This window comes from Tachyglossus aculeatus, chromosome 17 (genome assembly GCF_015852505.1).
Source record: "Tachyglossus aculeatus isolate mTacAcu1 chromosome 17, mTacAcu1.pri, whole genome shotgun sequence".
Classification (NCBI taxonomy): Eukaryota; Metazoa; Chordata; class Mammalia; order Monotremata; family Tachyglossidae; genus Tachyglossus; species Tachyglossus aculeatus.
This window is the reverse complement of record NC_052082.1, coordinates 17,647,087-17,670,963: the sequence shown is the minus strand read 5'-3', so window position 1 is coordinate 17,670,963 and position 23,877 is coordinate 17,647,087.

Genomic DNA, 23,877 nt, shown 5'->3' with positions numbered 1-23,877 from the left:
GTGGGGGGCTAATTCTGTAGCACTCAGAAATCACCTCTGGTTCACTAAGATTTGAGATTAAATGAAGGGGCTAAGGTACTTGCATTAGTTCAAAAGCTAATGTGCCGGATATAATTGACAGGCTCTTAACTTACAGCCCTGCCCACATCCATATTATGGGTCAGAAACACAGCTTCATAACGAGCTTATCTAAGTGGCAAGTTTCCAAAAGACTAATTAGTCTTAGTTGTTTTTTGTCTTCAAAACAAATAGAAACATTATGGAAAATTTCCAATACTTAAGAACATTCAGAAGGAATTGCACTCTTGGCCTCTTTTGCAGAGTTCAGCCATAAAGAAGCCTTCTAAACCAGCTGTTGGCTCTGTTCTTAACACTCATTGTCAAGAAGCAATAAAGGAAGACCGGAGTGAAGAATTTCAAAGGATATTGGGGGATATAATGATCAAAAATGCCTTTTGGGGGGAGTTTATTCTCGCTGAGCTTTCCCTCTTGAGACACAAACTTGCAATTATGAATATATCTTAATTAAAATTTCATGTTCTTCATGTGCCTTTTCAGTTGGCCCTTGGATAATTCAAAATGCAATGTGTTTGATGTATTTATAATTATAGCTAAATGGCTGTATTACTGATCCTGAAGGACAGCTCAAAAGCTTAGAACATTCCTTTAAATTATTTTACAATATGAATGCATCCTCCAGATATCAAAGTCTTAATGACACCACCTTTGATATTTGCACTCTTAAGTGTGTGATTCTAATAGATAATTGGGTGCTTAAATAAAGCACCAATATAAAGAATTTTTAAGTCCATTTTTTAATGGTATTTAAGTGCTTACTATGTGCCAAGCACTGTACTAAGCCAGGGGTAGATACAAGGTAATCACTCTGGATACAGTGTATGTCCCACATGGGGCTCACAGTCTTAATCCCCATTTTACAGATGAGGTAACTAAGGAACAGAGAAATGAATGTTTTGCCCAAGGTCACACAGCCGACAAGTGGCAGAGCCAAGACCAGAACCCAGGTCCATTTGACTCCCAGGGTCATGCTCTCAATTCATGTGTCTTGGGTTCCAAGATATCACTACTGATAATTAAATATTTATCACTCCTTGTAGGTGAGGCTGATAAAACCATTGTGTGACTGATCATACCTTCCATATTGGATGTCTGTTAAGGCTGTCTCTTGCTGCACTGTTAGTTTTGTTATTCACGGTGACTGGGCCTATTTTCATTTCTCCTTCTTGGTATTATGATCTACCTAAAGCTTCTGTTTTAAGTCATTAAATTCAATAGGATACAATGTAATAATTCTCCAAATCATAGAACCTGTGACCCTAAAAAGCTGTCCCGTCATTTCTTTTTTCTGGGTCCATAATTTTTGGAATAAATCATAGTATCTTCTAGTAAATTCATCCGCCACTTTGAAACTGGTTTTCCTTCTAAACCTATATGTGATGATCACTTGCACTATTTAATTTTCAGAGAAAAACAAAGAAATAGTTATCCTTTAGAACAACTGTTCCTGAAGAGGCAGAGGAAAGACACCCGGATCAACAGTCACTATGTGACTTCAGTAATCCGTGCATTTGGGTTTGTAGAGAGGTCTGGCGACAATATTTTCTTTGCTTAATTCAAAAATAGGTTAGTGTTTTTATTGATAAGGACATTTGAACGTTTATAGTGCTAATCCCAATCAATAATTATAGGCCATTTCACTATTCATGCCCTAAGCTGATATGTGTAAGGAGGTGATGCACTTTAGATATGCTTGATCAGTGACTGGGCTTGATAAAGTTTGTCTTTCTTCCTGTTTGAGGGTATTATTTCATCACAGGTTTTTGACTCATCTAGAGTAGAAACACTTATTTTGTTAGTCTGTAACTTCGCTTCTCCGTGCCTCAGTTACCTCATCTGTGAAATAAGGCTTAAGACTGTAAGTCCCACGTGGGACATGAACCGTGTCCAACCTGATTAGCTTGTATCTATCCCAGCTCTTAATGCAGTGTCTGGCACATAGTAAGCACTTAATAATTACCATCATCTATCATATCATTTTAAATCACATTACACTTCGACATTCAGATTAAAGTGAGTGCAGAATGGAAGGACACCTTTATCCTGGTAGAAGATGGTCATTTAAAATGCTCACGTTAACAGAAAGCAAAGTGCTGAGGGTGATTTCAGCACTGTTTCATTTCAGTAAACTGCAAGATCAGTGAGCAAGCATAAAACCATATGCTGCAGGTTTGCTCCTTCTGCCCACAGATCCTCTTTGCTATGCAGTAAGGACTCATTAAGGCCGCAGAGAGTATTTCAGTCGGAAGAGAGATAGGAGACGCGGAGGTGGACAAAAACTGTGTTGCCTCTTGCAAGTGAGAAAACATTTGAATATTCCCCAGACTGAAAAGAAATGAGGGATCTTGTAGAGCATGGAGGAACATCTTGAAAACCTGTGATTAGAACGATGCTAAATGCTCTCTCATTAAATTAGATTTGAATGAGCTTCATGTTTTCTTTATCACTTTACACTCAACACTTTTGCTAGTCTTTTGAAGTTGGGCCAATCCTTTGTGTGGAGGAAACAGACAACCTGCCACTTTGCCATGTGGACTTCAGAAGAATTAAGAATGTTATTTTTAAGCAGGACATTTTCTTTGTCAGTGAATGCCTTTGATTTTCCCATCGTTTTGCTGGTGACTGCAAGTTATTTTCCCACGTGTGTGCTTGTGTGAGAGAGGGAAAAAAAAACAGTGCCTAACAGTCAATCCATTCCACATTGTGTCCACGCAAGCTCATATTTTTGGCACTGCTGTATTTTCAGACTTGCATAACCAGGTGGGGGTTTTGAGCCTGCCCCTTGGTGTCCCAAACTTCCCGAGGCATCTGCTTGAGAAGACCAACCTCTCTCCTGTTTGCTTCCCACCAGGATGCCTGTTTCCTCCTGTAATTTTCCCACTACACCTCATTGGTGGAGACTGTGCCTCACTATGCCATTAAAACATTCGTTCTGCCCTCCCTGCCGTATATGCCCCGTTTCAGTCCATCATCCAGCCGCTGCTAGAGACTTCTGCTATCAACCAATTATTTCATGTCCAGTGCAGCAAAGCTGTGTTTTGATGAGCATTGCTTCCACGCTGGTGAGCAGAATGACTTTCCGGAACTCACTGCGGGTAATATACTCCTGCCATTAGACGTTGAGTATGGTTTATAGTTGGTACTGGGGAAAAGGTTCAACAAAGCAGATCTTCTCACATCCCTCCACTCGTACAAAACCTCTAATGACTACCCATCATGGCAAACTCCTGACTGTTGACTTCACATTTCTCTATCAGTCAATCAATCATATTTATCGAGTGCTAACTATGCAGAGCACTGTATTAAGCACTGGGAGAGTACAATATAACAGAGTTGGTAGACACATTCCCTGCCCACAACGAGCTTCCAATCTAGAGTGGGAGTCTACCTCCTTTTTCTTTCTTACATATCTGCTTTCTTCACCCATGAATGCCCTAGCCTCATTCACTCCTCCCAAGATAACCTGCTTACCATGCCTTACTCTCAATTTGTCCATCACTCACCCTTTCCATTGCCTGGAAAACCTGCCCTCTTCAAATCTGTCAGACCACTGCCCTTCCCGGCTTCAAATTCCTCCTTAAAATTCCATCTCCTTCAGGAAGTATTCTCCAAATACCTTTCCCCAACCTAGGGAGGATCATCCCGACAGTCACTTCAACACTTGTGTAAATATAAGCGTATTAATGTCATCTACTATTTTATCACTCCTTTATCCATTCATTCACATTGCTATAGTCTGACTAATAATAGTAATAATAATTATGATATTTGTTAGGTGCTTACTATGTGCCAAGCACAGTTCTAAGCACTGGACTACTACCAGCTGTTGGTAGCTGTACTATTCATTCATTCATTCAATCGTATTTATTGAGCACTTACTGTGTGCAGAGCACTGTACTAAGCGCTTGGGAAGTACAAGTTGGTAACATGTAGAAACGGTCCCTACCCAACAATGGGCTCACAGTCTAGAAGTACTACCAACTACTATCAGAAATGTGGCAACATTTCTTACCCTTGTCCTATTTGTAAGCAATTCTGTGTTTGCCTGACTTCCTATTAGATTGTAATCCCTTTGAAATTAAGGGCTGTGTCTTTCGCATCCATTCAACTCTCCCAGGCACTCAGCGGTCATACACTAAAAACTCTTGACAGTGATGATTGATGGTATTTTTAATCCTTGTCACATTCTCGAGTACTGTGGCCCCGAATCAGGTCAACCTACACAACCATCAATCAATCAATCTGTATTTATTGAGCACTCACTCTATACCCAGCACTGTACTAAGCGCTTGAGAGAGCACAAACAAGCAGACTTGGTAGACATAAAGAGATTATAGTCTAGAGGGGAGCTCATAAATCGTGTTTTACTTTGAAGATGTCTTAAAGGATCGCACACAACACGTTAAACTCTAGCTGAACTAACCATATCATTGTGGAGAAGCCTAAGGATCTAGGTGAATTTGCTTAGTATTTTCCAGAGTCCAAGTGTGTTGATCGTCTCCATAGTTTATGAGAATTTAGGCAGGGATTAGAGTCAGAAAAGCGCCATTTCTTGTGCCACTCTAAGTTAAAATAGAAGGGACAAAGAAAGAAGAAATAGGGCAAGGAAAATTCATCAAGGAACAATGATCTCCTCCCCTTGAGCCTCACACAAACAATGCATGCTATATCCTTAGTCAATTTACCTCTCTTTTGTGGCTTGGAGCCGGAACGTCGATCCTTTGTGGGGTGTTGGTAGAGTATGTTACTTCACAAGGTAGAGACCCTTTTGTAATATTCCCCGGGTGTACACATATTTCATCCAGACACGTGCTGGTCTTGTTGGAGGATGAAATCAAATTGGTACTATTTGACCTCCAAAACTTGGCAAGACAACAGTTAACACACAGGCTTCTACCCTAACAGGAGATGGAGTCTGGTTGCTTGTAAAAATAAAAACGAATTATTCAAAACCAACAGAGAGGCACAACACCTTGCTATTCCAGCAGCTGGTGGATAACAAAATGGCACAATCTTTTTACAAAAGAAATCTGGTTACTCTGACTCCATTCCGGCCTGTGGAAGGACACTGGCCAACTGCTGTGTGGAAGGCAAGACTAACAATATTTAAAGAGGTGGCATTGAGATCACGGTGGAGGCTAACATCAGGCAGATTGCATTCTCAGATCCATCTGTTTCCCATTGAGCCTGAGCTTCCTAGACATCGCCACAGTTTTAGAGTTCAGATGTTCTCACTATGAAATATTTCCAACCCCAAACTTAGCCCTGTGTTATGTTATGTTTGATCGTTCCCTTTTTATGATTCCCCACATTTCTTAAGATAAAAGCTTGCACTGCAGAAACAGTCTAAAGCATACCCCCTACATACAAACTGATCTCCAGATTACCAGTGAAATTGCTGCCTTTGTATACTTATGGACTGACGTGATAACTGAAAATAACTTCCATTAGCACTATAAAAACTCCAGCTGATACCAAATGAATTTCATTTGATACCAGCAGAGAAAAATATTGGCTACTGAAATATTCTTTGTTCATGGTTATTTACAGTTAGCTAGAATCCATGTACCAATCAGACGATCAGAAGGCTCCAGATGTTTTCTTTTATTCTAGGTCTACACTGGAGATCTTCCATCCTGAGACTGACTCACCTGGATTTATTCAGAAATAAGTCCCTTTCTGATAAGCTCTGTTCCACATCCACATTAAGATATACCTCGAGAAACAGAATGATCTAATGGAAAGACTGCGAGCCTGGCAATCAGAGGATCTGGGATCTAACCCCTTCCTTCCTCTCCCCCTCGTCCCCCTCTCCATCCCCCCATCTTACCTCCTTCCCTTCCCCACAGCACCTGTATATATGTATATATGGTTGTACATATTTATTACTCTATTTATTTATTTATTTATCTTACTTGTACATTTCTATCGTATTTATTTTATTTTGTTGGTATGTTTGGTTCTGTTCTCTGTCTCCCCCTTTTAGACTGTGAGCCCACTGTTGGGTAGGGACTGTCTCTATGTGTTGCCAATTTGTACTTCCCAAGCGCTTAGTACAGTGCTCTGCACATAGTAAGCGCTCAATAAATACGATTGATTGATTGATTGATAATCAAGGCTCTGCCACCTGCCTGCCATATGACCTTGGAAAAGTCATTTAACTTCTCTGTGCCTCACTTTCCTCATCTGTAAATGGGGATTCAGTACTTGTTCTTCCTCCCTCTCAGGCTGTGAATCCTACTGGGACAGGGACTGTATATGACCTGATGATCTTATATCCACCCCAGGGCCTAGTAGAGTGCTTGGCACATAGTAAGCACCTAACAAATATCACATTTTGATTATCATTAGAAGAGCTGAAAATATAGAACTTGAAGAAATTCCTAGGTATTTGTTCCCCACTTCATCTTTTTTTTAATCCCATACCTTTATGGGATTTACCTTTATGACAAATACAGGTCAGCAATAAACTGCACATTCCAATTTTTTATGGTATTTATTAAGTGCTTATTACATGGCAGACACTGTATTAAGTGCTGGGGTAGATACAAGTTAATCAGGTTGGACACAGTCTATACCCACATGGGGTTCACAGTCTTAATCCCCATTTTGCAGATGAGGCCACTGAGGCACAGAGCACTTAAATGACTTGCCCAAGGTCACACAGCAGTCAGGTGGTGGAGCCAAGATTAGAATCCAGGTCCTTCTGACTCCTGGGCTTGTGCTCTATCTGTTAGGCCACACTGCTTTTCTGATTTGGAGTTCTTTACCACTCATGAAACTGATGAGTCAAAACGAACTTGACATTCAGTTAACTCATCTGTACTGCTTTGCACATAGTAAGTGCTTAATAAATGCCATTATTATTATTATTATTATTACTATTCTATTTATTTTGTTAATGATGTACATATAGCTATAATTCTATTTGTTCTGACAATTTTGACACCTGCCTACATGTTTTGTTTTGTTGTCCGTCTCCTCCTTCTAGACTGTGAGCCCGTTTTTGGGTAGGGACTGTCTCTATATGTTGCCGACTTGTACTTCCCAAGCGCTTAGTACAGTGCTCTGCACACAGTAAGTGCTCAATACGATTAATGAATTCAAAAATAAACCTCATAGACTTGAAGCCCATCTTGCAGAGCTAAAGAATTTCACTCAAAATGCTGCTTTAAAGGCCTAGCCATGTTGTTCATTAGCGATCAATTGGAAGTTGGAATGATATGGGTGGAACAGCGAAAACCTTGCTGGATTTTTGAAAAATGAAATACCTCAAGCTGCTGAAACACTGATTATGTAGATAGTTCCTGTGGAACACTGTATCTACTAACTCTAGAATTATCTCCCAAGCACTTAGCAGCGTGGCTCAGTGGAAAGAGCACGGGCTTTGGAGTCAGAGGTTATGGGTTCAAGTCCCGGCTCTGCCAATTGTCAGCTGTGTGACTTTGGGTGAGTCACTTCACTTCTCTGTGCCTGTAAAATGGGGATTAAGACTGTGAGCCCCCGTGGGACAACCTGATCGCCTTGTAACCTCCCCAGCGCTAAGAACAGTGCTTTGCACATAGTAAGTGCTTAATAAAGGCCATCATTATTATTATTATAGTGCTCTATGCAAAATAATTTCTCAATAAATAACATTGATTATTAATATATAGTAAAACTAATAGTGGTATTTGAGAAAGTGCTATGTACTAAGTACTTTTTTAAGCTCGGTGGTAGATACAATATAATCACATGGGGCACAATCTCAGCCCACATGGAACTCACAGCATAAGGAAGAAGGAGGACAGGTAGCTATCTCCATTGCTACAGCTGAGAGAGCTGAGGCCCAGAGAAGTTAAATGAAGAGCAAGTAATTGGAAGAGCAGGAATCGGAACCCAGGTCTCCTGGCTCTCCTAGGCCCATGCTCGTTCCACTATTCCAATGCTGCTTCTCAAGCAATCATGTCAATCAGTCATAATTAATGAGCACTTACCGTGTGCACAGCACTGTGCTAAGCACTTGAGAGAGTACAATATAACAGAGTTGGTAGATCCATTCCTTGACCACAGTGAACCTACAGTCCAGAGGAGGAGACAATAAAATATATACTGGTATGTAAATAAGTGCTGTGGGGATAAGGGTAAATAAAGGATATGAATCCAAGTGTAAGGGCAATGCAGAAGGGAATAAGAGAAGAGGAGATGAGGGTGTAGTTGGGGAAGACCTCTAGGAGTTATGCTTTTAATAAGGCTTTGAAGGCGGGGAGAGTGATCGTCTGTTGGATAAGAAGAGGGAGGGAGTTCCAGGTCAGAGGAAGGATGTGGGCGAAGGGTTGGCAGTGAGATAGCCGAGATCCAGATAGAGAGAGCAGGTTGTTATTAGAGGAGTGGTGTGTGCAGGCTGGGTTGTAATTGAAAATTAGGAAAGTTAGGAGGGGGCAAGATTGAGTGGTTTAAAGCCGATGATAAGGAGTTGATGCCGAGATGGATGGGCAACCAGTGGAGGTTCTTGAGGAGTGGGGAAACATGGGCTGAAAGGTTTTGTAGAAGAATGATCTGGGCAGCAGAGTGAAGTATGGACAGAAATGGGAAGAAACAGGAGGCAGGGATGTCAGAAAGGAGACTGATGCAGTGATCAAGGCGGGATAGTATAAATGCTTGGATTAATATGGTAACAGTTTGGATGAAGAGAAATGGGCAGAATTTAGTAATGTGAAAACTGAACCAACAGGAATTGGTGGCAGATTGAATATGTGAGTTGAACGAGGGAGATGAATCGAGGATAACACCAAGTTTAGGGGCTTGTGAGACAGGGAGGATAATGGTGCTGTCTACACCAAACTAGACAACACCACCAATAGTAGCCAAAGTTATACGGTGGATGATAGTCAAAATTCATTTGAAATGGAACAAATGAGAGCTCGTTCGATTTCATGAAACAGGCGCGTTTCTAGGAGGAATTTGAAAGAACCTAGGGAAGAGCTGGACTGAAAAATCCATAGACCCTGGATTAGGGCTAGATAAAACGCATCCCACTATGCCCAGTTCTTCGTTGACTAAATGGTTGAGCCATCAAAGTTCAAGCCAATCCATCATATTTATTTATTTATTTATTTCAAACAAATTAAGCTTGGTGTTGGGGGAAAGAGAGAGACTTTTACATAAAATAAAACACGCATTCACGGGCCAGATGCTTAGTGAAAAAAGATGAAGTATTTTTATGTCTCAGAAAACTACCTTAAGGCTTATATATTGGGCTCATATGGCCATTATCTGAGCCACCACCTACAATACAAGACAGTTTTCCAGGAGCCTGACTCAAACAGATGGATTGTTTACAAACAAAATACATAAATTGGCATATAACAGCTGTGATTAAGTTAATGACTAAGTACTGTTTTAAGGTGGCAAACATCTAAAACCCCTTAGCCTGCTATTATTTTGTTTGGTACATGGTTACACAGCTGGTGGAACTTTGCCCTGACATTGACATTAAAATTCACCCTACCGCAGCAGAATGCGCAAGCATTCCTAGTGACTGAATAGAGAAGTGGCTTTCTCCAAACTAGACCCTATTCTGCCTGCAGAATAATAATAATAGTGGTATTTGTTAAGTGCTTATTAAGAGCCAGGCACTGTATTAAACACTGGGGTGATTACAAACAGATCGGGTTGGACACAGTCCCTGTCCCACACAGTCTTATTCCCCATTTATTCCCCATTCCTAAAATTTCATACCATGGAAGACTAATTTTACTTTCTCCTTAATTCTAAGGCTATTCTCCTCCCCACTTTGTAGAAGGGAATCCTGGCTTTTATATGCTAAAAGCTGGGACACTTTCAAGGTTACAAGATCAGACATCGCATGGTCACTGTTAGGGCTCACAATTTAATTTATCTCCATTTTACAGCTGAGGTAGCCAAGACCCTTAAGTCACTTGCCTAAAGTGATGCAATAGGCTGCCTAGAACTGGAACTCACTCCTGAGGTTTTTTGTTCATTTGTTTGTTTGTTTTATGGTATTTGTTAGATGTTTACTGCGTGCCGGGCACTGTACTGAATACTGGGGTAGATGCAAGCTAATCAGATTGAATACAGCCCATGTCCCACATGGAGCTCACAGTCTCATTCCCATTTAGCAGATGAGATAACTGAGACACAGAGAAGTGACTTGCCCAAGATCACCCAGCAGACAAATAATAATAATAATGTTATTTGTTAAGCACTTACTACATGCCAAGCACTGTTCTAAGCACTGGGATTCAAAGTCAGGTCCTCTGACTCCGAGGCCTGTGATCTTTCCAGTTGGCAACACTACTTCCCTGGTCTCTTGACTCCCAATCCTGTATTCTTTCCACTAAGTTGGTTCTGTTAATAATTGTGGTATTTGTTAACTCATACTATGTGTCAAGCACTGTATTAAACTCTGGGATAGATTTGAGGTAATCAGGCCCCCTGTGCGGCTCACATTCTAAGTAGGATGGAGAACGGGTATTGAATCCCACTTTTGCAGGTAAGGGAACTAAGACGCAGAGTAGTAGAAGAAGCGTGGCTCAGTGGAAAGAGCCTGGGCTTTGGAGTCAGAGGTCATGGGTTCAAATCCCACCTCCGCCACTTGTCAGCTGTGTGACTTTGGGCAAGTCACTTCACTTCTCTGGGCCTCAGTTACCTCCTCTGGAAAATGGGGATTAAGACTGTGAGCCCCCCATGGGACAATCTGATCATCTTGTAACCTCCCCAGTGCTTAGAACAGTGCTTTGCACATAGTAAGTGCTTAATAAATGCCATTATTAGTAGTAGTAGTAGTAAAAGTGACTTGCCTGAGACCATACAGCAGGTAAATGGCAGAGTTGGGATTAGAATCCAGATCCTTTGACTCCCTGATTCATGCTTTTTCCAATAGGCTATACCATTCTGTTTTGTTTTAGATTACTCTTTATATTACATTACTCCTTATGTTACTCTTATGAGAAGCGGCATGGCTTAGTGGGAGAAGCAGTGTGGCTCAGTGGAAGGAGCCCGGGCTTGGGAGTCAGTGGTCATGGGTTGTAATCCTGGCTCTGCCACTTGTCAGCTGTGTGATGTTGGGCAAGTCACTTAACTTCTCTGGGCCTCAGTTACCTCATCTGTAAAATGGGGATTAAGACTGTGAGTGTTTTGCACACAGTATGTGTTCAATGAATATGATTGATTGATTGGTTGATATGTTCTGGCAGCAAAATCAATCAGTGGTATTCATTGAGCTCTTATTGTGTGAAAAGCACTGTACAAAGCACTTCGGTGAGTACATTACAGTAGTACAGTTCGTTCATTCATTCATTCAATCATATTTATTGAGTGCTTACTGTGTGCAGAGCAGTGTACTAAGCGCTTGGGAAGTACAAGTTGGCAACATATAGAGACGGTCCCTACCCAACAGTGGGCTCACAATACAGTTAGAGAAACACCGTGACTCAGTGGAAAGAGCCCAGGCTTGGGAGGCAGAGGTCCTGGGTTCTAATCCCGGCCCCACCACTTGTCAGCTGTGTGACTTTGGGCAAGTCACTTCACTTCTCTAGGCCTCAGGTACCTCATCTGTAAAATGGGGATTAAGACTGTGAGCGCCTTATATCTACCCCAGCGCTTAGAACAGTGTTTGGCATTTAGTAAGTGCTTAACAAATGCCATCATCATCATTATTATTATTATTATTATGTGTAAGTACCTCTATGAGGTTGTAAGTTCCTTGAGGGCAGGACCACATCTTTTATTTCTTTTGTATATGCCCAAGTTCCTAATACAATGCTCTGCTTAGAGTAGGTAGGCAATAAATATTGCTGGAAATTAGTCTCACTCTAGTCTTCACAAAATTTACCCATCATGTCCTGGCTTACATTTCATTCTCTTAAATACGCTGGCAGCAACTTCATCAATCCATCAATAGTATTTATCGAGAGCATATTCATTCATTCATTCAATCGTATTTATTGAGCACTTACTGTTTGCAGAGCACTGTACTAAGCGCTTGGGAAGTACAAGTTGGCAACATCTAGAGATGGTCCCTGCCCAACAGTGGGCTCACAGTCTAGAAGGGGGAGACAGAGAACAAAACAAAACATATTAATAAAATAAAATAAATAGAATAAATATGTACAAATAAAATAAATTTGTGAGCAAAGCACAGTGGCAGGGGCTGTGTCTAACAACTCTGTTGTATTGTACACTCCCAAACGCTCATTATAGTGCTCTGCAAACAGTAAATGCTCGATAAGTCCGATCGATCAATTGATTACTGTGCACTTGGGAGCATGAAGTAGAATTAGTAGACATCATCTCTACCCTCAGTGAATTTACAATCTAGCAGAGGACAGGGGCACTAAAATAAACTACAAATGAGAGGAATAAGGAAAAGGAGATACACACGAGCTAGCGCTTAAGCAGTAGACTAGGTAGGATATGTATGAAAACACTGTAGGAAGTTGTCAGTGCCTACGTGCTTAAGTGGCAATGCGGTGCTGAACAGGTAATGGCAAAAATTAGAAATTATCCAGGAAAGGCCTTCTGAAGGATCTGTAATTTCACTAGCGTTTTGAAAATGATGAGCTGTCATCTGTTGAATTTGAAGGTGGACAGAGTTCCAGGCACTAAATAAATAGTATCATCATTTTTATTATTATTATTCTCTGTTGCCCGTTCCCCATTCAGTGCCAGCCTCAGGTGTCATCCTGACTAGCATCCCTGTATCTACTCCAGCACTTAATACAGTGCCTGGCAGATAGTAAGTGCTTAACAAACACCGCAATTATTAATTATTATTATATTTGCCCACAGTGGTTTGTAAGATCAAATGTTCATGGAATAAAGAAGGTAAGTGACTGCCCTATTTTGGTGTCACTGAATGAAATTCAATGTTCTGTGGGGGTGAGAGGAGGAGAGATGGGAGCCCTGAAGTCTGGTTCAATCTGGTTGTTCTCTCATTTGCTCTTTCCACCCTCTGGTTCAGTTATTCTCTGTCACTGTATCAAACTCTGTTCCAGTGGAAATTTTCCCTTTTTTAGCCAATTGTTCTCTACTAAAACTAGACCTCCTTACTTATTGCTAATGTGTGGAATTACAAACAGGCAAGTACAGTCATTTAATGTCATTCAATGCACACTTTGATTCAACCAAGTACCTCCTTCACGAAGAAAGAATGACTTCATTTGGAAGTTCCATTGCTTTCTGTACATGTCGAACTGTAAAATTTGTCATTTGCCATGACAATCCCATGAAATCTATCATTTTTCCCCGTGGTTAAAATCGTCCCTTCCTGCTTCATAAACAAGCTAAATGTTCCAGTGTGAATTGTGATAAATGTACACCTTGTGGAAGAAGCCAAATGTTTACCACAATTCATACCAGAACATTTGTTTGGGATTAGAGCAGAATTGACTCTTTCTGTTCTCAATGAGAAATTTTTGCAGACTTGCGTTTATCCAAAAAGTATTCAATTCTACTACCATTTTTATTCGCCTGTGAAATTAACTTGCTCCAACCTTCAGCTTTGCAGATATCTCCCTATAGCTGTCTCCATCACTAGACAAAGAGATTTGCAGCATCTGTCTTCTGCAGATACTCTCAGTTAATCAATCAATCAGTCACTCAGTCATATTTATTGAGCACTAACTGTGTGCAGAGCACTGCACTAAGTGCTTGGGAGAGTACAATGTGTAATATAGGTTCCTGCCACGAGCAACTTAGAACCTAGATGGGGAGATTCCAAACTAACATGAATTTCTGATTTAAAAAAAAAAACCTAGTAGGTGGGAGAAGGGAAAAGTAGCATTTATACAATTTCTTTTAGGGTTTCTATTTCCAAATTTAATTTGGAGCTGATTGGATTTCTTTTCGGTTCTAGCACATGCAAACTCACATTGGTGAGATCTAAACAACCATCTGCCCAACCATCTGAAACACGGGTTCCTTCCATGAAATCCCATTCCCACCTCAAAGGTCTGGAGAGTGATTTCCAAATCATCCATCTGTTCAAGAAATTACCTGGTGGGTGGGTATGGAACAGTATTGCATTAACCCCTGAGTATGTCTGCGGGTCAATTCAGGTCAGACCTCTCACAAGGATATGAGGAATTAGGTGGATCATGCCCCCAGGTTGGAAAACCTCTGGGAAATTCTTAAGAATGCACTGTGATTTTTCGAAAAAATTCCACTGAACTATCACTCTCCCTCCACTTCCTCACTTGGGTTCACTACTTGTCAAGAAAACAAAGTTTAGTTCACCATTCTCTGGATGAAAAGTTGCCAGGGATACAATTTAGTTGTTGTAGTAAAATTAATCTGTCTCCTGGATCTCAATGCTTGGAAGGAATGTCCATTGCTAGTGAAATTCTGAATATTAAATAATTCCTCGAAGAAGAAATGACAGCAATGAAAATTCCACTTGGCATTTCCTTTCAGTGACATTGCACACTGCTGGAACAATATAAGGGAGTAAAGTCCAAAGGGAACTAATAATATACATCCAATATGGATAAATCAATCAACCCCACCTAGATAAAGTCCAGAGGACATCATCTTCATAGAGAGTATTATTTTCCTCTTCAGCAAACAAATCTTAAGTGCTCCCATAATGCCAATCCCTTTATTAGATCAATGAATGAACCAGAGTGAAGGAGTAAAAATCAATAATAATAATAATAAAAATAATAATAATAATGGTTTTTGTTAAGCACTTACTATGTGCCAAGCACCGTTCTAAGCGCTGGAGGGGTATACAAGGTAATCAGGTTGTCCCATATGGGGCTCACAGTCTTAATCCCCACTTAAAAGATGAGGTAATTGAGGCACAGAGAAATTGAGTGACTTGCCCAAAGTCACCCAGCTGACAAGTGGCGGAGCCGGCATTAGAACCCATGACCACTGACTCCCAAGCCCGAGCTTTTTCCACTAAGCCACACTGCTTCTCCAATAATAATAATGAAGGTATTTGTTAAGCACTTACTAAGTGCCAAGCACTGTTTTGAGCACTGGGGTTGTCCCACGTGGGCCTCACAGTCTCAATCCCCATTTTACAGATGAGTTAACTGAGGCACAGAGAAGTTAAATGACTTGCCCAAGTCACATAGCAGACAAGTGGTGGAGCCAGCATTTGAACCCACGACCTCTGACTCCCAAGCCCGTGCTCTTTCCAATAAGCCACGCTGTGCCTTTTGAATTATTATTATTATTATGGTATTTATTGAGCTCTTACTATGTGTCAAGCACCGTTCCAAGCACTAGATGAATGAAAAGACGACTGTAATGAAACACCTCCAGGAGTTGAAAAATGAAACCTGGAGAGGAATACACTAACTTCTACAGGGTACATTGCAGACCAACCCCATGTGGCACTTCCAGGGAAATAATAACGATAATAATATTTAATCACTTACTATGTGTCAGCACTGTTTTAAGCACCAGGGTAAATTCAGGTTAATCGAGTAGGACACAGTCCCTGCCCAACATGGGTCTCACAGTCTAAAAAGGAGGGAGAACCAGTATTGAATCCCCCTTTTACAGAGGAAGAAACTGAGGCCCAGAGAAGTTAAGTGTCTTGCCCAAAGTCACACAGCAGATCCAGGATTAAAATCCAGGGGTTTTGATTCCCAGCCCGTAGACTTTCCTGTAGGCCTTGCTGCTTCACTAAGCCCAGGCTGACTTGAATCCAGAATTTCCCCACGCTGCCCCAAAGGGGCATGGGTTTCCTTAATATTAATCTTAATTTGCAAACCTGGAGGGCCCTGGAATCAAACCTGCCTCTGAACTTGGTGCAGGAAGGGCCCCAACCCCATGAGCATCCTCCAGCAACACTGGCTGCAAAGTTGGATCTTAGATCTCTCCCTGGCCTAAGAAAGCACGTTTGGGCTTAAATTACCCCCAGGCTTTCTCCTTGGTGATTCTGGAACAAATCCCTTCCACAGTAACTTAACTTCCCAAAAGATGAAGCGAGAAAAGCACTGGTATTTAAGCAAAACACACAGACCAGTGCAGGTGGCATTCATCTAAATCACTTCCTTTTAAGGCTGGATAAATCTCAGGATAACTTAACCCTGTCTCTCTTTATCACATCCCACTATGAGAAGGTGTAAACTATGACTTTTTTCCCTGAAGCTTTCCTTTCTCTAGATCAAACGTGAACAATTTTCTCAGCCTGAGGTCTTGGGGTCACAGGCACAGCCTTTTTTTTTTTTCATGCTTTAGCCAAAGCTTTCTTTGGGACTTGGGGAAGAGACGAGCTGAAGAAGAAAGAGTTATAATTAGAACATTTAGTTGTCCACATGATCACCATTTATTTTCTTTGAAATTCTTGCTCAAATCCATCCGTTTTGTCCTCTTTCCCCCACTTTCCCTTTCTCCCTTCTCACTCATCCCTCCCCAGTTTAGACTGAGTACTGTAGACCGTAAACTGAGATTGCAGAACTTCTCAAAAGCAAACGACCAGTTGTATTTACTGAATGTTTACTGTGTGCAGAGCACTTTACTAAGGGCTTGGGAGAGTACAATGTGACAGAGATGATAGACACATTCCTTGCCCACAGTGAGCTTACAGCCTAGAGGGGGAGACGGTTATTAATATGAATAAATAATTATGGCTATGTACCTAAGTGCTGTAGGGCTGAATAAAGTGTGCAAATCCAACTTCAAGGGCAATGCAGAAGGGAGTGGGAGAAGAAGAAATGAGGGCTTAGTTGGGGAAGGATTCTTGGAGGAGATGTGCCTTCAATAAGGCTTTGAAGATGGGAGAGTATATTCTAGGTTTTTTGTTTGTTTTCTAGTAGTTGTAACGGTGTTAATCAGGCACTTACTGAGTGTGGTGTACTGTATTAAGCACTTGGGAAGATGCTCCCTCTCCACAAAGAAATTATATTCTAGCAGGGCAAAAGTCATAAAAATACTATTTGCCGAGAATAGGCATGCGTAGATGTACTTTCCAAGCGCTTAATACAATGCACAGCACACAAGAAGTGTGATTGAATGAATGAATAAATTCATCCAGATTTATTTAAGAGCAAGAGTCTTCTGAAACTACTTCAGGCACCTCAGAGCAAAAAAGTCTTGTTCTGGCCAGTTCACCTCATCTGAGTGTCGCTCCAAATTCAGACCCTTGCTCCACACCAAGCTGTTTTTTCCATTTTATTCTTTGAAAGGAGCCAAATAATAGACTGGAACCAATGAAAGCTCATGGATTCAATGTTCATAATTTTTGTAAAATCCAATCCCAAAACCAATACTGCTCCTATACAGTAGAATTCTGTTATTTTCTAGAATCATCTTCCTAACAGGTTGTCAGTTACACCGGGGAGCTAGACACATGGAGGGTTTAAGAAACACACCCTGAGGCCCAGATCTGGTCCTCGGTTTTTTATTTCAAATTGTGATTGAAATGCTGTCTTCCTCACTGCACACCCATTATCCCCTGAATCCTCCAAGCCAGCATTTTACATGTTTACCATCCCGGCCTTGAATCAGGGTTTATATCTCCTTTGCAATTAAATCTTTTTCAGCTGATACAGTTCAACAACAGCTAAGAAAAAAAAAAATCCACTTGGTGATAAAAATTCACAGTGAAGCCACAGATGTAGCAGAGTGAGAATTGCCGTACCAGCAGGATCTGAAGATAAAAGAGGATTACACATGATGAAATGTAGTAATTGACTAGAAGTCACCGAAAAATACCAGATGGATGTCACTGCTCCATATAACTCTAATGTGCCTGTAGACTTTATTGAGCCTCACTTGAGTTTCACTTCAGTATTTTCTTGAGTGTAATTGAAGTTTATTGATATGATATTATATCCCAGTTGATATGACCATAAAAAATACAATTTTATTCATTTCTGTATTTATAGGAATACAGTCTTGCTCCACTTAAAAGGAGAGTCTCCATAGTGATTGCAATAATATTTATTTCCTTTCTTCCATTATATCTTTGCATAGAGTAGGGACAGTAACTGCTCCAGATAGCATATAAATTGCAGGGGTATTTTCTGTGAGGAATTGATGCACAAAGGATCAGACAGGCAATTTAGGATACTACCAAGAGGGACTTATGTAGGATTTTTATATTGAAGATAAAAGAAAACAAGTCTATATACGAAAATCATTTGCTATAGATGGTTCAGCCTCCAATTAGTTATCAGGTGTTTATTTCCCATTTAGTTTCAGAGTAGAGTTGGGAGAGATACAACTCCCTATTCCCTACAGAATATTCATTTTGAAAAATAACCTCATATCTTCTTTTCTCCATTCTGAAGGGATAATGGAAAAATCTCTCTCAGCTCAAGCAAAAGTCATTTCCTCCCATGACAAACATTTTAAATGAAGCTGGAAAAAAAATGAGTTTGAAAACAATTGCTTCTCAAGCCAGCGAAGCAAAGATTCTTCCAAGAAGTTTCAGGTAAAGATTGAATTTTACCTCTGACAAGAGAAGATAAACAGATACAAAATTGTTGCACTGCTAGAGTCGAGAGACCAACCAATGTGATTGCACTTTGCAACCTGAAACACCAATCCTGTTTCTAAAGAAAACAGTCTGATGTTGAACTTGGGGAAGCTAAGAGAGATAAATCCTCATGAGGGGGAGAGTATGCCCTTATGTCTTCACAAAGACTTCCCCAGAGTGGCAGAGGCAAGGCGAGGAGGGTAGCAGCTGATGAGTAGATAAGACGACCCAATCAATCAATCAATCAATCAATCAATCAATCGTATTCAATCGACCTCTTCACTTTTCCTCCTCTCATCCTCTAGAGTGGCAACAGATGACATTTGCAGACACCAGAAGCAGCAGTATGGCTCAGTGGATAGACCATGGCCCTGGGAGTCAGAAGGATCTGGGTTCTAATCCCACCTCCACCACATGTCTGCTGTGTGACCTTGGGTAAGCCACTTAACTTCTCTGTGCCTCAGTTACCTCATCTGCAAAATGGGGACTAAGAGTGTGAGCCCCATGTGGGACAGGAAACGTGTCCAACCTGATAATCTTGTATTTATCCTGGCACTTAGAACGGTGCTGGGCACATAGCAAGCACTTAACAAGTACCATAATTCATTCAATCTTATTTATTGAGCGCTTACTGTGTGCAGAGTACTGTACTAAGTGCTTATTCTTATTATTATTAAATCATTTAACTTCTCTGTGCCTAGGTTCTCTCATTTGCAAAATAGGATTCAGTGCCTGTAATCCCTCCTATTTATAATGTGAGCCTCATGTGGGGCCTGATTATCTTGTATCTATCCAACTCTGTAATATTGTACCCCCACAGGTGCTTAGTGCAGTGTTTTGCACACAGTATGTGTTCAATGAATATGATTTATTGTTCTGGCAGCAAAATCAATCATTGAGCTCTTGAGGTATTCATTGAGCTCTTATTGTGTGAAAAGCACTGTACAAAGCACTTCGGTGAGTACATTACGGTAGTACCGTTGGAGAAACAGTGTGGCTCAGTGGAAAGAGCCCGGGCTTGGGAGGCAGAGGTCCTGGGTTCTAATCCCAGCCTCACCACTTGTCAGCTGGGTGACTTTGGGCAAGTCACTTAACTTCTCTGTGCCTCAGTTCCCTCATCTGTAAAATGGGGATTAAGACTGTGAGCCCCTCGTGGGACAACCTGATCACCTTGTATCCCCCCAAGCACTTAGAACAGTGCTTTGCACATAGTAAGTGCTTAACAAATACCATCATCATCATTATTATTATTAGAAATGATCCCTACCATCAAGGAGCTTCTGGTCTAGTGGGGGAGAGAAACATTAAAATAAATTAGAGATAGGGAAGCAGGACTCGACAGCATTAGACAAGAAGCAGCAAAGTATAATGATATTAACTGTCTTGGTGGCAGGGGAGGGAAAAAGTCCACACATCGCTGAGACTGCACCCAAGAACATCAGGTACATTCCGGTCACTACATTTTTGGAAAAACGTAATTGAACTTAGGCAGTAAAGAGAAGTGTATCCAACTGTCTAAAAAGAATGAACTGAAAGGATTAGAGCTCCTCGACCTGGAAAGATTAATTCACTGACCAAATGAGAGTTGAGAATCCTGAAGACTGTGGGCAGAAAGAGTAGGAAATAGTTTTCTTTCAAATCCCACAGCTTGAAAATGATAAAAAAAGGAATAATGTTTTATCATCTGTTGTGTATGCTCAAACTATCAGTAGGTTCATGGATGAGAAGTCAATAGGCAATGAGTTCATTTATTCTAAGTAAAATATAGGAGTATTTTTCTGATGACACCTGGATGAGATAATTATAAACCCCATAGCTATTTTCTCTTATATTTATAGAAGATACCGCAATTATCATTATTGTTACCTTGTGCCCGGACTAAGCTGGGATGGTTACAAGATAGGACAGAGTCCCTGCCCAACCTGAGCTCACAAATGCAGGCATAGAAACCCACAGGGTCACTGCAGCTGACCAGGCCACTTATGCAAGCCTGCTTATCCCCTGAGGTGGGTAAGAAGAAGTCAAACTCAAAATTATTATTCCTGACGAGGCCTTGTGTACCACATATCTATTCTAAGAACGTGAAGTAAACATCACAAAACAAAACCACTCACACCGGCATATTTGGTTGGCTTCTTTGCTTTTTACATTTCTTCTCTCATTCTTCTTTTTTCTTTGGCTCCCAGTGTGCCTGAATTCTAAACTTAAAGTGGGTGATTACAATACTTGAAAATAATGCTCTTAATAACAATGCCTTTTGATTTGGATACCTTCATTTCTGATGAGTTCAAACTGCTGTGGGCAGGTTAACTTGTTTTTCTCCTACTCCAAGGTCTCGGTAAGTATTGAATAATAATCTCACTATCCTTTTTTTAGCATTAAGCATAAAAATAATAAAGTGTTCATGAATTTGGTTGATGGAAAGTAAGTATTGAATAATAATCTCACTATCCTTTTTAGCATTAAGCATAAAAATAATAAAGTGTTCATGAATTTGGTTGATGGAAAGTAAGTATTGAATAATAATCTCACTATCCTTTTTTAACATTAAGCATAAAAATAATAAAATGTTCATTAATTTGGTTGATGGAATTAAGGACGGGGAGTAGGAAGGAGAGTGTTGTAAGTCCTGTGCAAATTAAAGGTGCCCTGCTAAATTGTAAGCTTTTTGAGAGTGTAATTATTTCTATTAACTCAATTCAATTAATCAATCAATGGTATTTATTGAACATTTACTATGTGCAGAGCACTGTACTAAGTGCTTGGGAGAGTACAATACAAGAGTCAGTAGACACGTTCCCTGCCCACAGTGAGATTACAGTGTAAAGTGGGGCAGGCATTAATATAAATAACTTTCATATATGTACATAAGTGCTGTACTATCCCAAATGGTTAGTACAAGCTTGGTGCACTAAATTTTCCAATATACACATTATTTGGAAAGTATTTTTTTAAAAGAAGCAGAAGAGGACAGGTTGGTATCAGTCAATCAATCAATCATATTTATTGAGTGCTTACTGTATGCAGAGCACTGTACTAAGTGCTTTGGAGAGGACAATGTAACAGAGTTGGTAGACATGATCACTGCCCACAACGAGACTAGAGGGGGAGAAAATCATTAACTTTTCTTTCATTTCTGTGATGTTTGTTAAGTGCTTACTATGTGCCAGGCACTGTATTAAGCACTGGCATAGATACAAGCTTACCAGATTGGACACAGTCCATGTCCCACGTGGGGCTCACAGGCTTAATCCCCATTTTACAGATGAGGTATCCAATATCCAGAGAAGTGAAGTAACTCGCCCAAGGTCACATAGCAGACAAGTGGTGGAGCCAGGATTAGATCCCAGATCCTTCTGACTCACAGGCCTTCACACAGTTTCCAAAAGACAGCCCACAGGAGGAAACAATCCCAACACCCTCTATAGGACACTAGTTAGATCCCAGTCCTACCCAGGAGGTATCTATCACAGCAAGAGGAGTTCCTACAAACTTTCACCTAGTAAAAAATAAAGTAAAAGTAAAACTATAAAAAGTAAAAAAGTAAAAATCCTCATCACAGGGGGATTTTTAAATTCTATAAGGCCAGTTTACATCCTAACCCACCACCTTATAGCTAGTGACTGAAAAAAGTCACTACTGAGATCCTTGTAAATATTCCAAGGGAACAGCGGGCTGGACTACCACTTATATATTCCCCGGATCATCTTTGGAAAGAACTCTAAATCTGGATCACAATCGCAATCATCCTCTGGGCCACTCTTTGGAGCTAGCAGTATGGTACCCAGAGATGGCATCCTTCCTTCTTCATTTTGCCCAGACCCAAGATTGGGAGAAGGATCAAAATGGAACCCTGTATCATGAGAAGGGGGAAAGGGAAAGGAGGGGAGTAGATAATGGAAGTCTCCCTACTCCTGTATTTGCTGTACTAGAATCTTACTTACCTAGATTACCCAAGATATATACCTGTATACATGTTTGTACATATTTATTACTCTATTTATGTATTTATTTTACTTGTCCATATCTATTCTATTTATTTTATTTTGTTAATATGTTTTGTTTTGTTGTCTGTCTCCCCCTTCTAGACTGTGAGCCCGCTGTTGGGTAGGGACCGTCTCTATGTGGTGCTAACTTGTACTTCCCAAGCGCTTAGTACAGTGCTCTGCACACAGTAAGTGCTCAATAAATACGATTGAATGGATGAATGAATGAATATGATTACCTCTGGGATGACAGGGGAAAAATCTGGATCATTGATATTAAAGTTTAATATTGACCCGAATAACACATTAGTTCCTTTAAAGAGAAAATGGGCATATATAGTATGTAATATTAATATGTATTAAAGAAGCCACGTGGCTTAGTGGAAAGAGCTTGGGTTTGGGAGTCAGAAGTCATGGGTTCTAATCCCAGCTCCGCCACTTTTCAGCTGTGTGACTTTGGCCAAGTCGCTTAACGTCTCTGTGCCTCAGTTACCTCATCTGTAAGATTGGGATTAATACTATGAGTCCCCCCGTGGGACATCCTGATAACATTGTATCTATCCCAGTGCTTAGAGTAGTGTTTGGCACATAGTAAGCACTTAACAAATGCCATCAATATTATTTTATCATATATATATATATATATATTTGTATTTATGGCATTTGTTAAGTGCTTACTATGTTCTAGGCATTGTATTAAGTACTGGGGCATATACAACATAATCAGGTTGTACACAGTCCCTGTTCAACATAAGACTCATGTTCTTAATCCCCATTTTACAGATGAGGTAACTTTGGCACAGAGACATTAAATGACTTTTCCATGGTCACACAGCAGACAAGTGGTGGTCAGAATTAGAACCCAGGTCCTCTGATTCTGTTCTTTCCATTAACCATGCTGCTCTTCAATTGACATAATAGCAATATTGACATAATAATAACCAAACAAAAAAGTGCCAACACATACACTAGCATATGTGGTTGCTATCTTTCTATGAAGCAACATGGTAATCAGAGGGCCTCAGTCACAAATCTTGTTTCTCCTCCAGAAAAAAATTACAATTAATTGGACAAAATGCCTTCCTGTCACCTAGAATTTAAAATTATCCATTCTGAGTGTTTGGAGCCCCAAGATACAGGTCTTCATAGCACCAAGAAATTGGCTCCCAAGCAGTGTTGAAGCTGGGTACGGTTGAAGAAACACAAACATGAAAAGAGATGAAAAGAGACAAGTGCAAACAAAAACTTGCCTTTTAATTGTCTCCCTTTCATGAATAATTCTCGCAACCCAACTCATGTCAAATGGCTGACATGTCTTGGAGGTGCTGATGGATCACAAGGTGGTATGGACACTTTCTGTTCTCTGCTTAGATC